This window comes from Salvelinus sp. IW2-2015, linkage group LG5 (assembly GCF_002910315.2).
Source record: "Salvelinus sp. IW2-2015 linkage group LG5, ASM291031v2, whole genome shotgun sequence".
In the NCBI taxonomy this organism is placed as follows: Eukaryota; Metazoa; Chordata; class Actinopteri; order Salmoniformes; family Salmonidae; genus Salvelinus; species Salvelinus sp. IW2-2015.
Genome location: NC_036844.1, coordinates 33,157,613 through 33,172,948, shown reverse-complemented (window position 1 = coordinate 33,172,948; position 15,336 = coordinate 33,157,613). Strand labels below are relative to the sequence as shown.

The 15,336-nt window shown below is 41.1% G+C and overlaps 3 long non-coding RNA genes across 3 annotated transcripts; 1 reads left to right on the top strand and 2 right to left on the bottom strand.

Annotated features, from left to right (window-relative positions):
* Positions 1 to 6,087: 6,087 nt before the first annotated feature.
* LOC139027787 (uncharacterized) lies at positions 6,088 to 9,873 on the bottom strand. Its single transcript, XR_011479953.1, has 3 exons — positions 9,119 to 9,873; positions 6,806 to 8,773; positions 6,088 to 6,610 (listed from the first exon to the last, which is right to left on the bottom strand). It is a non-coding gene; the product is annotated as an uncharacterized lncRNA (long non-coding RNA).
* Positions 9,874 to 10,551: 678 nt separating this feature from the next.
* On the top strand, positions 10,552 to 11,802 carry LOC139027785 (uncharacterized). Its single transcript, XR_011479951.1, has 3 exons — positions 10,552 to 10,773; positions 11,228 to 11,314; positions 11,489 to 11,802. It is a non-coding gene; the product is annotated as an uncharacterized lncRNA (long non-coding RNA).
* A 347-nt stretch (positions 11,803 to 12,149) lies between these two features.
* Positions 12,150 to 13,173, bottom strand: LOC139027786 (uncharacterized). Its single transcript, XR_011479952.1, has 2 exons — positions 13,059 to 13,173; positions 12,150 to 12,855 (listed from the first exon to the last, which is right to left on the bottom strand). It is a non-coding gene; the product is annotated as an uncharacterized lncRNA (long non-coding RNA).
* Positions 13,174 to 15,336: the final 2,163 nt, after the last annotated feature.

The window sequence follows — 15,336 nt, the reverse complement described above, 5'->3', positions numbered from 1 at the left end:
GGAAACAGAATGATTTCCAACCTCACAGTGAGTCCATGCAAATGGATCCAGCATACCTTAATATTCTGACAGGGTGTACAGTATGGCCTCTATACAGAGAGAGCAGAGAATATCACCGGCCTTATTTTCATGAACCTTCCTTCCAGCATAAAACATATATCTCTGTCATAGGTAAGGAAGTCCTATCATATTCCTATCAAATAGACTTTTTTCCCTGCTGCATAAAAATATTAATTTTCCGATTTCTATCCGGTAAAATATTACATTTGCACCATGGCTCTGTGGTGGAGAATCCAAACGGCACAATCCAAACGGCACAAACAGTTTGTGCATCAGAACATAGGAGACATTTACAGCAGAGGTGATAAGACAACCCATTAGATAACGTGGTCACATTCTATGGCCTGGATTAAACAGGACCTTTTATTAATGCAGTAAGTACAAAAAGCCTTGGGAATAACCCAGATCTGTGGTGCAAAGAAAGTAACAGGGATATGTGTAATAACAGGGGTAAGAGAGATAGGTGTAATCACAGGGGTAACAGAGATAGGTGTTAATCAACAGGCAGTTAACAGAGATAGGTGTTGTAAATCACAAGGGTAACAGAGCAATAGGTGTAATCACAGGGAGGTAAATATTAGGATGTAAATCACAGGGCCGACCGCTGTCCGGCAGGCGGGTGTGTCCCGTGTTGAACGGCCGTCACATCCACCGATCCCCCTGCCAGGGGTACAGAGATAGCGTTGTATCACGAGGGTAATATATAGGTGTTAATCCACAGGGGTAAATATATAGTTTTTATTGTGTAATCACAGGGGGTAACAGAGAATGGTAGTGTTAATCACAGGGGTAACATATATAGGGTGGAATTGCTAATCAGCAGGGTAACTATAATAGGTGTGTATTCACAGGGGTAACAGAGTATAGGTGTAGATCCAAGGCGGTAACATATATAGGTGTAATCACAGGGGTAACATAGATAGGTGTAATCACAGGGGTAACAGAGATAGGTGTAATCACAGGGGTAACAGTAGGAGTAGAAGTTGGTTATTCCACTGTTACTGTTAAGTCTGTGTCCATTAATTGTGACTACATCTTGACATTTTAACTGAATAAATTCAAAATAATGAATAAACTCTCTATCCAGATGGGAAAACAGAGCATATAATATTACAGTATCACACCAATCTCTGCCTTTCATTTAATTGATTTGCTGTTAAGTTGTGGTCAAATAAACAGGAGCTTTCACAGGTGAGCTATAGCAGTGTACAATGGATGGGCCAATGAATCCCCCTCTGCTCTACATCCCCAATTCACCAGGGGGAATTGTAAGCCTGTCAAAGCATCTCTCTCTCACTCACTCTTTCCACCGCCCACAGAGAGAGCGAGAAGAGAGAGAGAGAGAGAGAGAGAGAGAGAGAGAGAGAGAGAGAGAGAGAGAGAGGAGAGAGAGAGAGAGAGAGAGAGAGACGAGAGAGAGAAGAGAGAGAGAGAGAGAGAGAGAGAGAGATGAGAGAGAGAGAGAGAGAGAGAGCAGACAAGAGAGAGAGAGAGAGAGATGAGAGAGAGAGAGAGAGAGAGAGAAGAGAAGAGAGAGAGAGAGAGAGAGAGAGAGAGAGAGAGAGAGAGAGAGAGAGAGAGAGAGAGAGACAGAGAGAGAGACAGAGAGAGAGACAGAGAGAGACAGAGAGAGACAGAGAGAGACAGAGAGAGAGCGCCCTCTGCTGGAACCTGGTTGCTTTACTTCACATTGAAAACCTTGTGTAGATTCATATGATCAACAAAACCATGTTTACTGAGTGAAACAAACATGCTTTCTTACTACAGTGGAAAAGTATTTTATTTGATCTATCCAAGAATATGGTTTGAATCTGTCCCAAAGTTCAAACTTGGTGGACAGTTGCTGTATGTGTATTTAGGATACGCTGAGTTAAATGATGACCACCATGTCTTCACGCTGACTATATCAGACCACCAGTTTGTCTGCTGACAACGGAGAAAAAAAGGGGTTTGAAGAATTTTAACAGTCAACTTAAAAACAGAGAGAAACCTAATTCAATACAGTGGTCACATTACCTAACATCCATTTACTGTACTTCCGGTTAGGATCACATTCAGATGTTCAATGCAACACATATCTAAGCATAGTCACTTTACCCCCACCTACATGTACAAATGACCTCGACTAACCTGTACCCCCACACATTGATTCAGTACCGGTATCCTCATAGCCTTGTTATTGTTATGTCATTTTATTTTGTTACTTTAGTTTATTTAGTAAATATTTTCTTAACTCTATTTCTTGACTGCATTGTTGGTTAAGGGCTTGTAAGTAAGCATTTCACTGTTGTATTCGGCGCATGTGACAAGTACAATTTGATTTGATTGTTGTCCATTAAAAACATTGCTTTCTGACATGATAAAGGAGGGATAACACTTGACTTATGTAACATACATTTAATGTAGAAAAAATAATAAACATAACACAAAATATAACAGTGTTGAGCTGTGCTGTAGCTATATAATGTAATACGTAAAGCTTTTATTTACACATATACTGTAAATAGAAGGATCATTTTTTTTAAACTAGTTGACAACACAACATATCCTGTGTGAAAGTGTGTAAAGCTTGTCTCAGGCCAGTGGCTGGAATGTTAGAGTTGTTGTAGTGCATAGAGACCTTTGGTTGTGTACTGACTCATTAAGTTCAGTGGCTGGACATTAGACCTATTGACCAGGGGTGTATTCATTAGACAAAGACCATAGCAAAATGTTGCAAAATGTTTTGCAACGGTAACGGTTTGCTCCAAACCAGAAAACGTTTTGCAAAAACAAAAAAATGTTTCTATTGGACAAATTCAGGTAGGTCCCTCCCCTTTTCATTACATTTGGTTCTTAGTGAATACACCCCAGACATAGAAAACATGGTCAAAACAAGATCAGAGGTTAACACAAATTAACAATGTAGTTTTAGAGGTTTGTAGATGTTAATGCATTTTTGGGGAATTTGAATTTACAAACCTCTTCTGCCCCATCCTTACAAACTAACTCAGGATGCAGATGTTCGGTTGAGGAGGGCTCTTCTAGTCCACTCATAAGCCAGGAATAGAGCTCCGTTGAAGGGGAAGTGGGGGTTAGACCAGAATACAAAGCAGGGACACATGGAACAGAGGAAATACACCATCAAACACATCATGCATACATAAAATCCCATACATGTGAAATCTAAAGGGGCTCAAACTAGAAAGCTGTGACAGACAAAGCTATTACTATCACAAACTAAATAGCTCATACTGCTAAACTGTATCACATTAAATGTGGGGACAATCCTAATCTTCTGTAGATAATGAGTTAATTAATTTCTGTTATCTGGGAAAACAAAGCTGCCAACATGAAAGGAAATAATTGGGCGATAAATCAATCAGACGTTTACTGATTAACACTACATTTGAGATTCACAGAATGCACCTAGTTTAGAAGACCTTGGATAAACTGTAGAATCAGATTATTAAAAATAATGTGGAGGAAAATGTCACCTTCTGTCCTTATGATACCGATCAGTGTTCTGAGAAACCCAGCCTGCTTGCCTGACATGGAGTGAACCTAGATTCTGGATTTGACACTGCCAACCAAAATCCACTCCCCCACTGATTAAGAGTGGGACAGCATCTATCAAAGACAAAAACAAATAACACACATACGATCAGTTGTGTGAAGCTGTACCAGTACCACAAACTAGATCTATATCATCTGGAGTTTGCTGAATAGCTAAATGAGAAGTTGAATCCCTACAGTGGAGTCCTAGGAAGACTAGCTGTCGTCATAACGATTCTAATAAAATAAAACAGGTAATCAAATAAGGGCTGGACTCATCCAAGTCAACATTGGACTGGCCAGGGTTCTGCAGATCCCATACCCCCCCCCCCCAAAAAAAAAAAATGCATAGTGTCCAGGCACCTCTCAGAGCCAGGTGCTGGTCATTCCCTGGAAGAGGCCTAGAGGACCATCCGTCCTCAATATGTCCCTCACCACTGACCAGGTGGAACTGGGAGAAAGAAAGACAGGGGATAGTGCACTAGAATACAGTCAAACACACAACCCATTACCTATTAACATCTTTCTAGTGGATTATATACTGAACAAAAATATAAATGCAACATACAACKATTTCAACAATTTTACTGAGTTGCAGTTCATATGCGGAAATCAGTCAATTGAAATAAATAAATGAGGCCCTAAATCTATGGATTTCACATGACTGGGCAGGAGCGCAGCCAGGGGTGGGCCTGGGAGGGCATAAGCACAACCACTTGGGAGCTAGGCCCAGCCAATCAGAATGAGACTTTCCACACCAAAGGGCTTTATTACAGACATAAATACTCTTCGGTTTCATCAGCTGTCTGGGTGGCTGGTCTCAGACGATCCCACAGGTGAAGAAGCCYGATYWGGAGGTCCTGAGCTGGCGTGGTTACACGTGGTCTYCGGTTGTGAGGCCGGTTGGACGTACTGCAAAATAATCTAAAACATTGGAGGTGGCTTATGGTAGAGAAATTAACATTAAATTCTCTGGCAACAGCTCTGGTGTACATTCCTGCAGTCAGCATGCCAATTGCACGCTCCCTCAAAACTTGAGCAATCTATGGCATTGTGTTGCGTGACAAAACTGCACATTTTAGCGTGGCATTTTATTGTCCCCAGCACAGCACTGTGTAATGATCATGCTTTTTAATCAGTTTCTTGATATGCCACACCTGTCAGGTGGATGGATTATCTTGGCAAAAGAGAAATGCTCACTAACAGGGATGTAAACACATTTGTGTACACAATTTGAGGGAAATAAGCGTTTCGGAAAAATTCTGTGATCTTTTATTTCAGGATATGAAACATGGGACCAACACTTCACACTTCAGTGTACATTCTGCATAATGTGCTTTCAACTATGACCCTCAGGTTATATGGGTGGTTCACCTAAGGTATATTGCATTCACCAACTACACGTTTTTGCACTGGGTTTGATAAGAAATTGATTGCGCTTGAATAAGAGATGACCTCCTACCCAAATATGTGTACGGTCCCATAAGGTCACTGGAGAACAGTTGCGACGCTTACATGCATGACACCAGGGAGGTCTCCCCTCCAGCCTCATCTCATGCATGGCCTGCATACGACTCTTCACCAGCTCTCTGAGACACAACACCAGTGAGGAGAAGACCAATGCCAGGGAGCCAGACAGGGTATACTGCAGGCTACTGTGACAGACAGAGGTTAAAGATGATTAGAGAGAGATCACAGGAGAGAAAAGAGAAACATCAGCAATACACAATAACATACGAAGATTAAGACTTATTTGTAAGACGGGAAGACACAGTGAAAGGGAGAGGGATGAGACGAGAATGCAAAGACAAAGATCCTGTGTTGCCAACCTGAGGTCAGACACGTTCTCCAGCCCAAAGTCTCTCCTGGTGAGCTGCTGGCAGGCCCCGTATCGGGCAAAGAGCACAGTGTTCCAGCCACGTTGGCCAGGTCAGGCACGGAGCCCATTGTGGCAGTAAGTCTTCAGGAAACAGTCCAGAAAACCATTGTACAGGCTGGTATGGGAGGTGATAAGTGCCAGAATTAAGCCTGGGAAAACGTACCACCGTGTGGCTGTCGCCTACCATTGAACATCAAACTGACATGACATGATACCAATGCCTTACTAACGTCTGCATGACACCTGCGTGTTAATGAAAGTCATAAGGTGAATAGTTTATATTTATGGGCCATTCCGCCAAATCGGTACCATTTGCATGTTGTAACTTTTCAAAATTAAACTTCATTCTTTATCTAATAACACACATTTAACTATTCAAAATGTGTAATGGTCAATCTCAGACAATTCTATATATTTTTTTCCGTCCTGTTACCAAAACATTTACAACTGTTTAAATATGAATTAAAAGTCATGCCAACTAGTTTCTTTCTTTTTCCCTCAATAAAGTGGGTATTTTAAAGAAAATTGGTTACATGTTCAAAAAAGATATATCTGTCGCTAAAAAGTCACAACATATGCAGGCAAAATGTTTGTTTTTTTAACACAAAGCCATTTTTTTTAAGGGAGACCGTCTCAGATTTTTGATAYAAATGTATCATGTGATTTATCAAACAACTGTTTAAATGATGGACCAAACATAATTGAAAAATAGGTGGTTTATCTTTATTTTTTTTACTAAAAAACAATGAAGTAACAGGAATGAACATTGGGTCACAGGAATGACCACTGAGAAACAGGAATGAGTGCTTGTGAGAATAACTGGATGTCACAGAACTTCCTTCAATTAAACAAAAATAAAACAGAGGTCATTATATTTGGCAAAAAATATCTTAAGTCTAAATAGCAACATAAAAGCTGTAACAATTGTGTGTGCATGCTTCTGCATGAGTGTGTGTGTGTGTGTGTGTGTGTGTGTGTGTGTGTGTGTGTGTGTGTGTGTGTGTGTGTGTGTGTGTGTGTGTGTGTGTGGGATGGGCGGTGGAAAGAGAGAGAGAGAAAGGTGTGAGTATCACTCCTCCCCCTGCAGCATGTGTGTGAGGCTCCTGCCTCTGCACAGTATGGGTTCTCCATATTCCTCTCAAAAGGCAAGAAAGAAAACAAATACAAAAAGCTGAGCATATGAAGCAGATCCTCATATCTCTACATTGACTACCAGTATCTAATATTAACTTGAAATTACTATTTTCTGCATATAAACAAAACATTCACTTGCAAACACAACAAAATTGTATTTCATACAGAATTTCAATAAAATAATGAACAAAAACTTGCCTTTTCTAAGAAACAGTCTAGTTTCTTCGTTGTCAGTTTCCATGTAACGAGCTGTGACTTGCCTCGCTGGTGGGACGGTACACAGGATGTCTTGAAACGGGTACCAAAGGATGTCTTCGCGGGCTGGCCAGCAAAACCTGTTGGCCCCAATACTGTTCATACAACAAACCTTGACGTATGTGTTGTTTGTGTCTGTGATGATGCCAGGGTACAGTTGACCGTTGTACTTCAGCYCACACCATTTGCCAACAACCTCAGGACTTTGCCACTGATTTCCTGTGGTCGTGGGAGCCTTCTGTCGATTGAATGTGAAATGCTTTTCATTAAAGCACTAACAGCTCAGATGTTGTCTTGCTGTGAACAAGCAGCTGACGTTACTGTAGGTCAGCTCTCCATGGCCTAGGGTTACTGAACATCAGGGATATCTGTCCCCTTGCTGACAAGACCGTGAGCCGTCCTCTTCAGGGCCCTACCACTCCATCCGGGGCACACTTGCCATGGTTTGCCTCAAAGAAGTTCCACGTTCCAGCAGTGAATCCTCTTCTGAACAGCTCAGTACAAAACAGGAAAACATTCCCTCGCTGCTTGTYCTGAGTGCAAGGGCCATCACTGTACAAATGGATAGTGGAGACCTCTGGATGTGCACTCTGCACATAATCAAGCACTGGTGACAAGTGCTGCCAGACTGCTGGTGGGCCCTTCTGTCTGGAGGGGGACACTGTGCAGAAGGACACCAGTCAGGGGGTTGTATGCACATAAAGCACACCTGTGTGCAATGTTGCCTGCTGGTGTGATGCTCTGAAGTGGGCCGACTGTATTTCTGTGGCGTACTTACAGAGGTCATTTTCAGAAAAGTCAACATGAATTAAGCATTCATGTGCTTTGAAGCCTTGTTTCAGTGCCCTGTAGTGGGTAAACTGATTCTTGATGTTGTAAGTGTGCATCTTAAACTTGCGCAGCATCAGGTTCAGCTGTTCCAGCAGTTGCTCTTGGGTGGTCTGGAGCTCTTTTTTGATGGTGACTTTGAATGTTCCGCCATTGGGGTCATTATTGTGCTCCTTATCCACAGTTGCCCACTGGACATAAGTTACTTCATTCTTATCATTGTATTGGCCAGAGACGGGACYAGAGYMKRRRMRYCACKSCYCATTCTCKATACATGCACTTCATGCACTCCGTGTTGCATGTGACGGATTTTAGAAGTTCATCAGGATTGAAAGTGTTGATTATCTTCAGGTGGTGCAGTTTCTGTATGATAAAACTGAGGTTTTCGTGCAGTTTGCACATGCAAGTCTCCTGGTCACTTAGAGTTGGGTGAACAACCCAAAAGGGGCTCAGTGAGCAGAAGAGGGAGTATGAGATAAACCCATCATGTTCTGCCAAAATCTTCATATGTAGATTTTTCATTGTGTCCAAAAGGAACCGCTTCTGATTTTCTTCTGGGTGAGGGGTCTGCCTCTTCCCAGTCGTTAGTCGACTGACATCATCCATGGTGTAAAAATCTCGGACTTTGTTTATGAACCATCTACCACCCTACTGTTTCTCTTCCTTTGGTAGTTTAAGTTAAGTTCTGCATTCTTCGCATTCATCAGCCACCTTTTCTTTGACAACCCAAATGAACTTTGGGAGAGACGTTGCAGCCTATATTTTTTGGAGTTTTCCTGTCACTATCTTAGAGATGAGTTGCCTTTCCCTTTCTCCCCGTGAGTTGCTGTACCTCTGTCGGATGTCCTCCACTAAGGCCTCGTGGAAGAGAAGGGTCTTTTGCATTGTAGAGCGTGGTAGCGGTCTCATTTGTTTGTCAACTTTTGTACATGGAGATGGATTATTCTGTTTCATACGCAGAATGTTTTCCTTATACCTCTCCTTTTTTCAGGTTTGTGTCTGTAGCTGCTTTTGTAGCTCTTCAGTTTGTTCCCGGTGCTTCTCTGATGTCTTTCACCTCCTTTTAAGCCCTTCATCCTTTGCCTAAAACACACAAGTTCATCACAATTACAATAGTTGTTAAATTAATAAGTGGCTACAGTAAAATGTTATCTCTATGCCCTATTAACCAGCCATCAATCATTTTACACATAATCCATTTAACACACTAGCACTAACTCTCATCCTGACCTTGAACTGCTTGGCTCTGGATTAACAGTTATGTCTGGTGAAAGATTGGGGCTATCTGGAGGTGCTTTTGAGGTGCTTTAGGGCTTCTTTCCTGGACTTGATTCGATAGTAAGTCTCCCTCCACTTTTTGTGATGTCTGTGCTTTTCCCTCTTACTAAATGTTAGACTGTTTTCTTCCTGCCTGATGCTATATCCTACCTGTATTTCTGCTGTTCCTTCTTTAAGTATCTGTCTCTCCTTTCTGGGTCGGCATTGCGTCGAGCATGATAGCGCCGCTGCTTTTCTGCAGCACTTAATCGATTTGCTCCCTGTAAGTAATGTGTTCACATTGTAAAACTGAAAACACCATCAGTAATTCAAACTGTAAAACTTAAAATCAAGAGAATAGTATTATAATGAATKAATGTATATACCAGATACACATTTAAAATMGCTATTTTATTCAAACTTCTCACTCCTGTTACTCTTATTCAGTCCTGTTACCCTTCATATAAGTAACAGGACTGAAAGTAACAGGACTGAGTTTTTAGCATAGCATTAGCAAATACATGAAATGTAGCCACATGGCATCAATGTTAATAGCATGAGAACACTTAGCACCTTCAAGTGGTTTCCCAAAACTATCTTTAAAAAAAAAGGACTGTACGTTGAGATTGACATTCTCAGTCATACTTACAATATGATAAAAAGAGTGAGAGAACTTACTTTGTCTTCCCATGGCCTTCAGGACTCAAATGATGCTACTTCCTGTTGATCATGTGACTTGTGGAATGTCCCAAAGTTTAGAGGGTGGAATGTGTCAGGGTAACAGGACTGAGTGAAAACACGACTAAAATGTGTATTTTAACTAACATATTATGACTTTCCGCTGAGAAAATTTATTTTATGTCTAAATTGGAAAAAGAGTCACACAATAATTTAAAAAAAAGATTTCTCAATGTTTCTAATCATTATATTTAATGGTGAAGTGTAGTGGGGACGGGCTAAAATCCATTTTTTTCAGTGTTCTAGGTAGTTTTTATTAAGGTTGTACATTATGGATATTCAAAATGCAATTAGGACAATGTGCAGGACACTTTGCTTGATAATAGAATGTATTATACAGATACTTTTCATGCATGTAATGTCCTGGGAACGGAAAAGGCACCGATTCAGCGGAATGGCCCTTYTATTAATTGAATCAACCATACATTTTTAGAAACGTACCGTTTTCCCCGTGCAAGCCGACATCCCGATGTAGCCACCTTGAGCTATAGTGTAGCCTACGGCTTGTGTATTTTCTGTTATCGCTAATGGCCTAGAAAATAATATGTCTAGAGGGTCCGTGCTATTCGGGATCCTTGGGATGTCCCTACCTCAATCAAGTATAAATGTAAAATTGTTTTTTGTTTGTTTCTTATCCCTTTTTCTCCCCAATTGGTAGTTACCGTCTTGTCCGATCAGTGCAACTCCCGTACGGACTCGGGAGAGGCGAAGGTCGAGAGCCGTGCGTCCTCCGAAATACGACCCAGCCAAGCCACACTGGTTCTTGACACAATGCCCGCTTAACCCGAAAGCCTGCCGCACCAATGTATCGGAGGAAACACCGTACACATGGCGACTGTGAATGTACACTAGAAAGCGGTAAATTTCCGCGTGCCGCTTAGGCCGCCCATTGTGATTCGCTTGTGGGCGTGATGGTAGCATATAGCAGCAGTTCGACTGTGCGTCAATAATTCAGCATAGCAAGTTTGTATGAAGGTCTGGTTATTAAATGGGTACATAGTTCAATAGTAATATCCTCTAAAACGTTCTGGTGACAKATTTTGCAGCCCTGTTTCCAATTGGCCACATGGCTGGGAGAACCTATTCAAGTAAGTAAATACATTTCAAAAATGTTTAAAAAAACCTATGTATTATTAGCTAACTAGCTACAGTGCAGGCTAACTCAAATGAACTGCTAGTTGGCTAGCTAGTTAACGTTACCTAGCCAACTTCACATACTGTATAGCTAGCTAAGTGAATGAAATATCACCACCTGTATTTATCACTGTAAAAAACAAACTCCAAATGCATTTGTAGGTAGCTAGCTAACAGCCATAGAGGAGGGTGAAAGGATAGTAGCCCCAACTGTCAGTGAGAGAGTAGGCTATTCTGGATAGGGCAGGTACTTTTGTGTAGTTCCTGTCCCTAAAAGTGAGGATGGAGATAATATTAACTTAATATTCAGTGCGGTGTAATTTGACTATAATGAAGTCTGTTTCTTAATTTCTCAATAAGTCTCTCCTTCACTTCATCCCTCTCTCCTCTTCTCCTTAAATCCTCTAGGTTATATCGGCTGTGTCGGTGAACCCCTCCCGCATCTAAACTGGCTACATAGAGGGCACAGCATGATAAGAGGTGAGAGGTCACTAGGTAAGGTCAACAGGAAGTATTATTAAAGAGCTGCTTTACATTGAAATATCAGAGTTAATGATCCAAGGTCAGCTTTGCATTTCACCTCCTGATTATTATGACTAACAATGTTAGAATAAAAAATAAAAACACAAGGCATAAACATGCTCTCTCCATCTGTCTCTACATCTGCAGATGCTTTGATGTGAGAGGATGCCAACCCCCAGTCCCATCATCGCTACCTCACCCGCTTTTAAGATAACCTTTGGGCCGACTAGAGACACTTATGTAATTGTGATGAACTGAGAGAATATTTGGGTTGCACTGTGATTCATTAATCATAGGAGCAGGGAAGACAGCATATGTTCTTACCTCTTTCCCTTTGTCTTTTACACCTCTCGCCACCTTTCTTCCTCTGTTTTTATAATGCATAACAGATGTGCATTGAAGTACAGATTGAACTTGTATTGGTAATGAACTGCTTTCAATAAAGTGTTTCACATTCTCTACTGGTTGAAATTAAGTCTCTCATTTGATGAAATACTACACCTATCCTGTGTTTATCAGATCAATGCAGATGAAGGGCATTAGATATTGAGACTGCAAACCCGGTTTTAGAGTAATTACATGATGCATAGGAAGTGTAGTGTACTGTTTTGTAAATTATATTTCTGTATGTATATATGAATTACAAATCAGTCTAACTAGTTAAATCTAGTTTCTAGTCTATTAGTTACAATGTGTAACCATTGATGTCCCAGGACCAAGATTGGTGAACACTGTTGTGTATAATTGTAATACATACATGCAGACACAGCATAATACAAGACTGGAATGTGATACTCCTGCTATTGGATCATCTCAAAAGACATTCATACCTGACTGCACCTTTATTTGCCAAGGTAGAGTACATGACCAGTGAATATATTAAATGTATGGGCTACAATGTGGGGATCTCATGCATGGTAATACCTGCATGTATATACAACTTGCATCCTTGGCACAAAGTTATATATTCTACTCAATCCATAGGCTTCATTTATGTCATTCAGACTGTTTTGAAGTTGATACAACTATCTATGAAGGGCTCTAGAGTGGCGCAGTGGTCTAAGACACTGCAAGAGGCGTCACCGCAGAACCTGGTTCGAATCCAGGCTGCATCACATCTTGATTGGGCGGCCCACAATTGGCCCAGCGTCGGCCGAGGTAGTCCCTCATAGTAAATACAATACTTTTGGTAACAGACTTGCCTAGTTAAAAAAAATAATGATCGCTAGATTCTGAACTAATATGTATACCAAACGTTTGGGTCCATACACAGTTCGGCTAGATGCCTAGCTACAAATCCATAGGCATACAGGTATTTTTATCCTCCACTGCACAATAAGCAAGAACATAGCTAGCTACGTTATTTCATCTATCTGCATTGCATGGCAAATATCAGCAAGGCAAGCTTACAAAATTGTACATTCAATTTGCAGTAAATGCTTCAGCTAGCTAGATTCTTTACATCCACTGTTTCACAAGAAGACAGCCTGGTTTGCTGGTTGTTTCAGGAGTCCCTAAAACATTAAACAACCAGAATTACAATTTCATACTCATGTCACAACACCCATAAAGCTAGCCAGCTAGCTTGCTAAATCGCGATTTTCGTAAATTAAGTTTATGATTTAAAAAAATACATACTCGTGTGTCTCTACATTATATATTCATGTCAACTGTACATTGTTTTTGCATGATTCGTTACTACGTTATAATCACTTACATTTGCTTCCATCATAGTATTTGTGTCAGCCATCTTTGTTGAAGAAAGTCTCCAGCCTTGGATCGCATAGCGTCAAATTCGTCATGGGAACCACTCGATATGATTGGTCATCGCTCAGCGGTCGCCGTTGGAAAAAGTTAAACTTTTTCACCGCCTCCCACGCCACCTTCGTACCGCTCAAAGGTCGCCGATTAAAATGAATGAGAATTATTTTGTTGTTGTTAAAGAGTTGATAACGTATTGTCGAAAGCACGTAGGCAATATTATTTACTGTGTCGATAGGGGAGTAGGCTAGTGTACAATAATAACGTAATTTGATGTGCTAGTATTATTTATTTAATGGATTAATTAAAGTGTAAATTAAAATATACACGTGATGCTATAGTATACACTACCCATCAAAAGTTTGGACACACCTTCTCATTCCAGGGTTTTTCTTAATTTTTACTATTTTCTACATTGTAGAATAATAGTGAAGACATCAAAACTATGAAATAGCACATATGGAATCATGTAGTAACCAAAAATGTGTTAAACAAATCATAATATATTTATATTTTAGATTCTTCAAAGTAGCCACCCTTTTGCCTTGACAGCTTTGCACCCGCTTGGCATTCTCTCAACCAGCTTCATGAGGTAGTCACCTGCAATGCATTTCAATTAACAGGTGTGCCTTGTAAAAAGTTATTTTGTGGAATTCCTTTCCTTCTTAATGCGTTTGAGCCAATCAGTTGTGTTGTGAAAAGGTAGGATTGGTATACAGAAGATAGCCCTGTTTGGTAAAAGACCAAGTCCATATTATGGCAAGAACAGCTCAAATAAGTCAAGAGAAACGACAGTCTATCATTACTTTAAGACATGAAGGTCAGTCATTTCGAAAAATGTTGTGCAATCAAGCGCTATGACCATCAAGCACTATGATGAAACTGGCTCTCATGAGGACTGCCACAGGAAAGGAAGACCCAGAGTTACCTCTGTTGCAGAGGATAAGTTCATTAGAGTGAACTGCACCTTAGATTGCAGCCCAAATAAATGCTTCACATAGTTCAAGTAACAGACACATTTCAACATCAACTGTTCAGAGGAGACGGCGTGAATCAGGTCTCCATGGTCAAATTGCTGCAAAGAAACCACTACTAAAGGACGGCAATAATAATAAGAGACTTGCTTGGGCCAAGAAACATGAGCAATAGACATTAGACCATTGGAAATCTCTCCCTTGGTCTAATGAATCCAAATGTGAGATTTTTAGTTCCAACCGCCATGTCTTTGTGAGACGCAGAATAGGTGAATGGATGATCTCCGCATTGTGTGGTTCCCACCGTGAAGCATGGAGGAGGAGGTGTGATGGTGTGGGGGTGCTTTGCTGGGGACATTGTCTGTGATTTACTTAGAATTCAAGGCACACTGAACCAGCATGGCTACCACAGCATTCTGCAGCGATATGCCATCCCATCTGCAGCGAAATGCCATCCCATCTGGTTTGCACTTAGTGGGACTGTCATTTGTTTTTCAAAAGGACAATGACCCAATACACCTCCAGGCTGTGTAAGGGCTATTTGACCAAGAAGGAGAGTGATGGAGTGCTGCATCAGAAGACCTGGCCTCCACAATCACCGGACATCAACCCAATTGAGATGGTTTGGGATGAGTTGGACCGCAGAGTAAAGGAAATGTAGCCAACAAGTGCTCAGCATATGTAGGAACTCCTTCAAGACAGTTGGAAAAGCATTCCAGGTGAAGGTGGTTGCCAACTAAACACCCCACTCTGACCGTTTTACTCGTCCTAGCAGAGCTGTTTAGGCTGTTTTCATGTTATCCAAAGCGTTGGTGACTGTAATTGTGCTGCTGGCAACAACTGAATTGCGCTTTTTTGCCAACGTTTACTGACACCGGCCATATTCAATGGGTGTTGAGCGTTTGTAAATTTATCAGTTATTCTGCACTCTGGCACACTCAGACGAGAGTGCTTTGAAATCGGAGTACATAGACAGAATGAATTTACGATCGCACCCGAAATGGTTACTTGCATAGTGGAGTTTTTTGTTAAGACATGTAGCTAGCTAGCTAGGTAAACAGTGAACCATAATCCCAACTCATGACGTTACTACCCTGCATGAATCTGCAGGTAGCTAACCAACCAGGTTCAATGTTAGCTAATTAACATTAGCCTATAGCTAGCCAAGCAAATAGCTCTGAGATACGAATAATAAGATCATACACATTACGTTAGCTAGCGAGCCAGCCAGCTAACGTTAGCTAGCTAAGTAAACAATGA